The sequence below is a fragment of the Protopterus annectens genome, chromosome 4.part0, assembly GCF_019279795.1.
Source record: "Protopterus annectens isolate FY-2018-M chromosome 4.part0, PAN1.0, whole genome shotgun sequence".
NCBI classification, from domain to species: domain Eukaryota; kingdom Metazoa; phylum Chordata; order Ceratodontiformes; family Protopteridae; genus Protopterus; species Protopterus annectens.
In genome coordinates this window covers 404,134,657-404,145,667 of record NC_056733.1, presented here as the reverse complement: position 1 = coordinate 404,145,667, position 11,011 = coordinate 404,134,657, and the positions used below count along the sequence as shown (strand labels likewise).

Genomic DNA, 11,011 nt, shown 5'->3' with positions numbered 1-11,011 from the left:
GATTGATCAAGGAACCCTGTAATTAAACTTAACACATTTGCTACTGACAAAAATAACCTGAGGCTGTCAAACAACCAATGAGATTGCAAGTTTTCTGTTACCTTATAATTAGCTTTACATTATAAGACCAAGTGACATGGAACTCAAGGGAAAATAAGAAAAAACAGATGACTAAATTAATGACCACACTGATTGCTGCACTCGTGCACTAATGTGGTCTTATCTGCTTGCTGACTTTAAGCCTACACTGCATTTAGCTATAAACAGTAAGCTAAAAAAAAATCCATGGTTTCAAAATGAATACTGTATCCCCCCCCCAGGTCTAATCAAATAATGACCTTGCAGGTAAAAGACAACTCTACCAACTGGCATTCTTACTCTTTTCCCAATGTTTTTTCTCCCAGGGACATCACGTAGGTGTGATTTGTTCACCCAAGCTCCTTCAGTGCCTTTCAATTTCTTTTATTTTTCTTTCTTTTTTCTCCCCTTTTACATGTCAGGAGAGCTCTGCCATTTTTTTTTCATTCAAGTCTTACACTGTTTTTGGATTTGTTTCAGCCTGCATAATTTGGAAAAGAGCAATCTCTTTTTGGAATTGCAATTGGTGGTCAACACTTTCTGTTTTACACCTGGGTGTGTGTTGTTGAGGTCAGTATAGTGATATAAAGTGCACACGCACAGCTAAACTAAAACTATTTCTCTAATGCATTAAACATTGAAGTGACACTGTAAGAAAACTAGCATTCAAGTTATATTGCATCTCTAGATAAAGTATAAGCACTGTCATTTTTGTCCAGTGATGCATTGGTTTTAATCACATAATGGTACAATGTACAGTACAGTAATGGTAGAAGTTGCTTGAAGATACCATGTGACTTCTCTTCAGTGGCATGTGACATTTCCTCAGTGGCACTGGTCATTCAGCAACATCTAACACATTACAGATGATGGCATGTCGACTTAGGTCTTCACTGCTGCACTACTACCAACAGAGACCTTCAGTTCTTGCAGTTTGACAGGAATAATAATTTTTACATCCTGGTCCTTGATGGCATCCAGAAGAGCAGCACCAAAGGGACTAAGTAAAAGGGATGAGTGGTCCAAGGAGCAACAGATCACAGCAGAGTCAGTGATCAACTGCTGAGGTGAAAGGGAAGCCAGAGTCAAGACTGAAACCCCCAAATAACTTTGTGGCAAGAAGAAAAGTCAACTTACCATGACCCAGGTCCATGTATGACAAGTGGTTAACAAAGTTTTGAAGAGTTTAAGTTATCTCCAGACAGGAAAATGAAATTCTGAGGTAAAATATTTTAGTGACATCTATCAAACACACAAGCCTCAATCCCTAACAATTTTTGACAGAAGAGTAACACTTTTTCTCACAAAAATAATACATTTATAAGGTAATCCCCAGAGGGACCTGCGACCCTCTGTCAACAAAAAGTGTCTGCAAATACCTGATGAATCCTTGAAAAGTCTGTCTTGCATCCTAACAGAAAAGTTGAGGTATGAGCTAAAATGTTTTAGTGACGATCATCAATCATTGTAGCCCCACTCACTAACAATACTTTTAGGCAGAAAAGCAGCACTTTTCCTCACAAATTTGATAAATAATAAGGGACTCCATTCAATGACTAAGGATAATCTGTCTTTTGAAAAAGGTGTCTGACAAGCAGATAGCAGAACTTATGATAGTCAGTGAAACAACCTGACAGGAAAATAACTTTTGAGGTAAACATTTTTTTATGTCAAACCAATAAATCTCAGTCCTGGTGCATAGCCACATGTTTTGATAAAAAAGCCAAACTTTTTCTCACAAAAATCAACATCCCACAGGGAACCATGACAAAAAAAAAATTCCAAGATTTGAGGAACATTTTTTAGTAAGAACCACTAAAAATACCAGTTGTAACCCTTTAACAAATATTTGACTGAAACAAACTTTGTTTATAAAAGATGGTGAAATGGAAGGTATTCCCCAAATGGGTACTTATCTGACCAGCACTGGTGAAGCACTAGCCAACTGTTGATCACTCACAGCCCTCAGGCAAGCATACACATCAGCAAGAAAATTCTGAAGTTGTGGCAGCCTAGCCACACTGTTCTCCTTGACATGTACAGTGGTAAGGTATGCGGAAGGTGCAATAAAGCTTTACTGGCCATCTGGCCTGATCATTAGCAGGATATCTCATATAGCTTAAGCTACTGCAACAGTGATATAATGGTGAACATCACTCTTTCAGATGCAGTTAGTGCAAATGAGAGAAAATCAATAAAATAAATAATGACAGTGATTCTACAGGCAATCCGAGACCAGTTATTTACAATACTGATATTATAAGTGAAAAATTTGCATCTAGGCTGTGCCACATTATAGAGGCATGAATTAACAGACAATAAACCAGCATCACTTTTAGTGTACTAGCTCCCATTGGGATGTTTTGTAGTATAATGAATTACAAAGGAGTAGCTATATTTTAGGGTGATACTGAGACATAAAATAAGAAAAACATTCAGTTTCTGGGTTTGGTTTTCCTTTATTATGCAGTGGATTTATTAGTGATGTCTCTGTGCCCCTTATGTAATGCTGTTTTCTGTAAGCTGTGAAATAAGAACCATATGTTATTTAATTGAGATCAGGTAATTTTATTATTTAAATTGCCTGTTTGAACCAATTGATACAGAGCTAAAACATGCTTTAAGTACTGTGATAGTATCCTTAATAATTCATTAATGTGAAACATAGGTTCATAGGTGTTTACTAGGCTAATGACCACAAGGGCCTTTTCAAGCCTAGCCATGCATCCCAAATCTCTTACAAGTTCTGATACCCTTGATAAGTGTAAGCAGGGGATTGGGAGATGAAACATTTACAAACAGGGGCCTGGGAGATGAACCATTTACAGGTAGCCTGTGTCCATTAGAGAGACAGGTGCCATCCAGGGATGAATTTATTGTTCCCCATCCAATTGTCCAAGTTGCACTTGAACTGAGTTAGGGAAGCAGTCTGCTTAACATGGATGGGGAGTCTGTTCCAGAGCCAGGGTAGTCTCTATGATACCTACCTATCTCTTCAGTAGATCCTATTTATATCACAGGCAAGGTTTAAGTCTTTAGAATGGGTAATTCTGGTGCTGTTTGTTCTCTGGATATGCAGGAGGTCCATCAGAGTGTGGTCTGACAATGCCCTGTATGCCATGCATAGATCTCCCCTCAGAAGACTGTAGGAGAGAAAATACAGGGATAGTGCCTTGAGGCGGTCTGCATAGGACATTTTACTTCTGCCCTGTATTCTTTTACTGAGGAACCTCTGTGGACATTCAAATTGTTAGACATGCCTGGTTAGGTACATACCAAAGGGGGCATTGTACTCAATGATAGGTCTGATGAATGCCGAATACAGTGGAACATTGACTTCCTTGGACTTAGATGTCATACCTTTGTTTATAAGTTGTACAATAGACATGTGGTGGTCAAAGGTGAGATTACTATGCGTGTTCCTAAGTCCCTGACTACTGAGTCAAATCTAAGGGGTGTGCTGTCAATTTGATAATTACCAGGGGTGGTTGACTTCCCAAAGGATACTAGTATGCATTTCTTAGCATTTAATTTTAGTCCATTGGTCTGACACCAGTTGTCTGTGTGTGTCAGCCCTTCCTGGAGAACATTTGTGTCAGTGTGGGATTCAGTGGCAGCTCCTAATTTGAACTCCTCTGCAAATTTAGTCAGCCAGAGACCATTGACGTTGCCTTGACGTCTGAGAAGTAAATGCCAAAAAGGAGCAGTCCAAGGACTGATCCTTGAGGGCCTTTTTGTAGAGGTGGACTCCCTAATTCTAAATTCCTGGTTCCTGTCTGCTATCAACCAGGTGACATATGGGTTTGTACCTAACCTGTTGAGTTTGTCAACAATGCCATAATGGGGTATTGTGTCAAATGCCTTGACCAGGTCAAGGTAGGCAATGTGAACCATTTTGCCCTTATCCATTGCTTTTGTGACCTTCTCAAAGAAGTCCACCAGGTTGAGTAGGCATGACCTGCTCTTGACGTAGCCAAACTGGATTGGATCCAGTGGCTGGAGGTTTGCTATATTACTATTGGTCATTTCCATGGCAATTGTTTCCATGGTTTACATATAGGATTAGTGAGACTTACAGGTCTGTAGTTTCTTGGGTCTGTAGATGGCCCACCTTTGTGCAGAGAGATGACTATTGCTGTTCTCCATTCATGAGGCACAAAGCCTGTTTGGAGGCTACAGTTAAATAGCAATTCAAGAGGGCCTGATAGGTCATGTTTCATGCTATTTAGAAGGCATCCTGGGATATTGCCTGGGCTATAGATGTGGTGTTCTTGGCCTTTGAGAGAGTATAAATGACCAGTTCCGTAGTGATAGTAGGGGAAGTTATATTTGATTATATTTCCTGAGGTAAGGTTGAGGGAGAGAGAGGGGTAAAGTTAGAGCTGAATTTACCGGCCAGTATTTTTCTTTATCTTCTGACTCAGTATAGGTGTCTCCATTTACAATGAGTTCTGCACACAATTGTGTATTGCCTTTGAGGTTGTGGACATAGCTAAAGAATGCCTTGCAGTTGTCCTTGGCCTGGGAGGCCAAATTTTCCTCAAAAGTGGCTTTGTACACTTTTTGTTCTCTGGGTTGTTTAGTTTGAGATAATTTCTAGCGAGTTTAAACTGTGATAATTTATACTAATTATTAGCTGAAATACATTTTGCATTAATAACAAAAACCTTCTGTAAAACAGCCATAGAGGTAAACATGTAAAATATTCTCATGCACCAGTAATTTCTCATTTTGTTACTTCTTCATGCGCAACACTGATTACTTTCCCCCTTAATCTAGTTTGCACCAGTTGTTCCATTATTTATCTACCTAGTATCCAGACCTAGCTGTCCATATATACATGTATGTATGTGTGTTTACGCATCTGATCCCCAAACCTGATTATCTGTTATTCTCAAGACTGATTAGCTGAATCCCACTAATGGTGCATATAGACCTTCCATTTTAGCTTGATATTTGTTTGGCTAGCATATGGCAAACAAATGCTTGCTTTAAGTATTTCAGTGAAAAATAGCAAGACAAGTGTAATTAATTTGTACATAATAGTCTTAGCTTTTTAGATTCTTTACTCTTCCATAGTGTAGCTTGTTGCAAAAAAAAAAAAAACTATTGTGCATGACAGATCACTCACTAGTCTTGTACTCTGAGGTGACTGACATTATAGGAGACAACATAACACATAACCTATTTATAGGATCAAACTTGTGCTGGTGTCAGTTTTAAGCCATTCTAATGCATCACATTTCTCCTGAGTCCTGCTACACATGAACTTCTAATCGGTCAATGTTGATCATGTCCCTCTTTTCAAAATGTGACTTGGTTGCTTACTTCCCATTGTATCATCCATATGAATAAGGTGATAGCAGAGGATTCTTGTTTTGTCTGTATTGGAAATAGCTACTACTAGCTACTTTTTCCTTCCATTCTCCAAAAGTTCCTTGCTTTTCTGAGTTATTTCTGCGGTTTGCACTTTCTCACGATCACTGGCATATGCTTTCAGTGACCCTCCTCCGTTTCTAGGAAGTATCATGTCTCACCCAGTATTAGTCCTTTCAGTCTGATAGCATTGTTGCCTACCACTAATTGGCCAGTTGCTCTGCCTATATTCTCTGACCCTCTTTCCTACCTATCAAGATCTTTGGTCTGACTTCTGAGCACTCTGATCATAGTACCCCTTTCCATTGTTTGTAGCCTGTAATTGTGTTTGAACCTCCCTTTCTAGTTCACTCTTCTCATCTGCCATTTTCCACTGATATTGGCAATAGCAAGTGTTACTTTGCTCTCTTACATTGCAAAGCATTCATCACTGCTCTTTCAAACTCATTTGCAACCTTTGCTATTGATGTACGAGAACAATGTTACTTTTTGTCTGTGTCAACTCTTGATTGTTACAGTTTTGCTCCTTCTCTGGACTGGTCAACAAAAGCAATAATGCTACACAAACATGGGCATTGCACATAGGATTATGACAGGGTCTCTGATCACAATTCAGATGTTATATTCTGACATATATAGCATGAAATTCACTGTGGGTTTGAAGACTGAGAGATGAATCCAGGTTATGATCCAAATGACCCAATCACAATTCTTTGAAGTACATGGAGCTTTACCTGCTAGTGTCTATAACCAAAAAAAAAAAAACTGTAGTAGCAGCAAGTGTTTTACAGATTACAAGGCTGTAACACACTAACTGCTGCATCACAGCAAGTGACCACTTAAAAAAGAGAACCCAAAAGCCAGTAAACACTTTATTTGAGGGAGAAAATTCTGAATTAACTATTTAAGCTGGTTTATTAGCATCCTATGTTGGCTGCTGAGCAGTGTTAAGCATGAGACAAGTGCTTAACATTGCTGTCGGGGTATATAGCAATCGCTAAGCACCTTTCTGATGTCAGAATGGTGTTTAACAAGCCTGTCTTGTCACCGATTTCAGAGTATAATCATGGTCTTCTATGAGCTACAAGGAAATAACAGATCACATTTCCACTTTAGGAAGTCTGTCATTTCATTGTAATGCCCACCTTGGAGGGAATTATTGTGTTATATTATTTACATAATAGTGCATTTTAGTTTGGCTGTTAAATTTAAATAACAGTTTTTATTTTACTTGTGTATATTTTATTTGAATTTTGTAGCTTTTTGTAGAGGCTTAAGACTAATAATCTACTGTTTCTCTTTGTGTATAGATGTATAAAAACATTTTAAAGGAGGATTGTGTATGTGGAAATATTTTATATGTATATATTAATAAAGATAAAATGTTATCAAATAGCCTTAGAATATTCATAGTGCAATGAAAATTCCTGATTATCAGAGCATTACATGAACTTCATTGTTTCTCATTCGCTTCAAATAGCTTTTCTTAGATTATGGCATTCTATAGCATCTTACCTTAGCTACCATTTGCCCTCCATAAATAAAAATTTATTTCTAAAATTACCCTATCATAGATTGTTTGACTTTAACACTTGAAAATAAAATCTAACTTTATGTGTACATTACATATCTTGTCTGGCCAAAGTTCTGTTCTCATTTTTATTCAGTTTGTTTCAATGATCCTTACTTCAGATATATAAAGATCATTCCAATTTACCCATATAAATTTCTGATATTACCTAAACCAACTGCTCTTTTTACAGTATACAATATAACAAAAAAAAGTTGTTCTTCTGGTATTTAAGCCCTAACTTTAGGGTTTCTGTCTATACACACTGAGCAGAGTGGATAAGTTGTTGACCACAGCTGTTAGCTGAGATATATAAGTAAACTGTTTTTTTTTTCGATTATTTATACAGATTGTTTTTAACAATTAATATATAGCACTTTTACTGTCTGCTTTTTAGTCTTCGAGTGTATTTTATTGCTATTAACTAATCTGCACAAGTAACTGGTTTGTCTGCAGTTAAAAGCATTCTGTATCTTTACAAATCTTTATCTGTTTGTGCTTTCTCTAGTGCTACTGTCTGTAGGCTATGGTGGCTTTACAGTTGCCCGCCCCTACTGTAAATCTGATCTGTGACACTCCTCCCAGTCTAGTGTCATTAGCTCATTGACTTAATATTGCTACAACTCAAGTGCTCTAGGTTGCACTGCATCTGAAGTGTTTCTGCATTTTAGCTGCTTTTTTGTATGTATATATATATAGACTTCTCTGTTTCTTTAACTAAATAAGCTCTGCAAAGTTGTTTTATTGCATTCCTGTCTGTATTTCTGAGTTTTTTGCACTTTTAAAGTTTGTTTTTGCTTAGTTTAACTGGTAGGCTACACACTCAAGTGCGCTAGCCGAATTAAAGCATTTACTGTGTTTCTGTACCTAATTTCTGCTACTTTGTAAAAAAAAAAAAAAAAAAAAAATCCTTGTTTCCTGCCTTTACTGAACTAGAATAGTCCAGTCTTCAAGTATTGCTGATCTCTGGGCTGTGTCATATCCTTATTTTGGATACGAGGAAGCTTCTTTGTTCACCAGTGAGAGTGGGGAGCTCTGAGCAGCCTATCTGTCCCTTGAGGAGTGGTTCCAGCCCAGTGACCTGTAGCTTATTGGCCGTTTTGGGACATTTCCTATCTCTTTCTAACCCCCTGCTTTAAAGCCAGCTTTAGCGCGCTTTTGCGCTTGTAATTTAAAGTTTGTCCTGTTCGTTGCATTTACCTGTTGAGGCTACACACTCAAGTGCGCTAGCCTGTGTTACATATTTATTGCATTTTTCTGCTGTTAGTTGCAAAAAAGAAAAAAAAATTATCCTCGTTTCCCATCTTTCCTGACCTAGAGTAGTCCAAATACAGGCTTTGCTGTATTCTGGACTTTTGGAAAGTTCCTGTGTTGCCCATTTCCTTTCTTGGATAAAGGGAGGCTTCTTTGTTCACCAGTGGCAGTGGGGAGCTTGGAGCAGCCTATCTATCCCTGGAGGAGTGCTCTCAGCACATGAATCTGGTAGTCTATTGGCCGTTTTGGGCCAATTTCTAGCTCTTTCAAGTCCCCCTGTATAAAACCCGCTTTAGCGCGATTTTGCTCATAGCGCAGCATCGGGCAGCACCGCTTAATTAGGTTTAAACCATTCTCGGCTCCACAAAGTCTGCTCTTCACTTTTTCCCTTAGAACTGATCTAGTTCTAATAAACACCCTATTCCCACTCTAAAGCCTGGCACTTGCTCACTAAAGCAATTATATAAGTCAGCACTAAAAAATTAAAAGCACTACACCCTCACAAACTCCCCTTGAGTACTTTGTTCCCCATTGGCCCTTTTTTCAATTATAAAGGAATTCCCAATACTATTCTAGCATGTCCAAAGGTCAGTTGTCAATCTCCTCTCAGGTCCAGCTGGTGAATCTGGGAATCTTGAGGCAATGTTACAACTGCCTCATGTACACAGACAACCCTCTCCTCCTCTCAACAAAGAGATGCAACCATATAGCCAAACTGGAGGCTAAGCTCTCTCAACTCAGTACTGGCATAACCAGTAGAAGGAAACCGCACTCACTACAATTCCAGTCTCACATAGACCTACCACGACAGCAAACAAAACACATAAACACACAAAAACATACTCAGAGGCTCTAAATAAAAATCTGCCTAAGCAGCAGAGACCTCCAAAGCAGACACCCAAGCAACCGCTACCCCAAAACAAAACACGTGCAACACATAGCTCACAAAGCCAGTGTGCCGAACAGTCACAGCCCTTAAGGCTAAACAACACACCTGATACACTTGTAATAGGTGACTCTATTGTCAGGCACAATGACATCCCGCTCACCAGGCTGAGCAAGGAGAAGGTCATGGTGAGCTGCCTGTTGGGCGCTAGGATCCACCTCATAACACAAGCACTCGGGTCACTCCAAGGCAAGTACAAATATGACTCAGTCATTGTCCATGCTGGTGTGAATGACCTGAGACATACCTCCCTGGACTACATGAAAAGAGACATAGAGGAGCTTTCTGAGCATGTAGCCCAGGCCGATATGACCCTGACCTTGAGTAGCATCTTACCCTCACCAAGAATGATGCCACAATGTGAAGACAAAATGATCAATTTCAACAATTGGCTTAAGTATTGGTGTTATTCAAAGGGGATCCAATGCCTGTCTGCCTGGGATGACATGCTCGACAAGCCACGATGCTTCGCTAGGGGCGGCTTGCACCTGTCATCCCTGGGCTTTTGGATATTGGCAAAGGCTCTTGCCACCCCCATAGTGCCTTTTTTAGGCAAGGCTCAAATGACAAACCCACCTCCATAGGTATCACAAGGGATAAGAAACTAAGAGTAATGCTACTCAACGCCAGAATTCTAAACCTCAAGATGCACGCACTCAAAACTCTCCTTAGCATGGAGAACATCGATATCTGTGCAGTAACAGAAACCTGGTTCAAGGTTCCCGAGAGCACCCCAGCACTACCAGGTTATACCTCATAACATGTTTTTCGGCCCCAAAACTTGGACCGAACCACAAAAGGAGGGGGAGTATCAATATTCGTCAAAGATACCCACACCTCCAGGTTGGTGGCACGCACGAAGCATCAGAGACTATCCATGTGCAGCTAACAGTGGGTAAAACTGCCTTCCAGTCTATAGCCTGCTACAGACCACCCTCCCAAACCCAGGAACCCCACTCGGCCTTCCTGAGCACACTGGAAAATATGAAGGTCTCTCCAAATACCATTATATTGGGAACTTCAACTACCCTAACATAGACTGGGAGCATTACTCTAGCTCCAACATCCTAGCCCAAAGGTTCCTAGAATTTATAAACTCAAATGCTATGGAACAACTTGTTGCCACTCCCACTAGAGGGGAAAACATACTGGACCTGATCATCACCAACATGGGGACTCTATGCTCCAGACCAGAAGTGTATCCCTCACTGGTAAGATCAGACCATAAACTAATCTCACTAGATATTCACATCCCGACCCCAGCCTCTGCCCAGAAAACCACAGTGAAAAACTTCTCTAAAGCAAATTTCACACTCCTCAAAACCGAGGTGGAATCCTTCAAAGCCCCCAGGCCTGCGAAAAATACAGCCCAGACCGCAGAATCCTTTATAAACACATTCTATGAACACCTTCAGGAATGCATGGATCATGCAATCCCAAATAAAACCAAGAACCAATCCTCCAAAGTTAGGCGTCCTGTCTGGTGGACCCCAGCCATAAACAAACTATACAATAGAAGGAGGAAGCTACTAATGATAGAGCAAAATCCCAAAAAGGGAAGGCATCTCTGATCAGTATTAGCAAAAAAACTACAGGCATTCATACAATCGTCTAAGGCCAGCTTCGAGAGAGAAATTGCACAGGACACTAAGGATAATCACAAGGCTTTCTTTAGTTATGTTAGGAACCTGAGTGGGAATTCCCAGATATGCTCAGAATTAGTCCAAAATGACAAAAAATACACCGAACCCACAGACATTGCCAACATCCTAGATGACAGGTTCAGT

The 11,011-nt window shown here is 39.8% G+C and overlaps 1 protein-coding gene across 1 annotated transcript in view; it reads left to right on the top strand.

The window, feature by feature from the left end:
- LOC122799352 (transmembrane protein 132B-like) overlaps positions 1-11,011 on the top strand; it is a 2,948,958-nt gene that overhangs the window by 321,528 nt on the left and 2,616,419 nt on the right. The window lies entirely within an intron of this gene.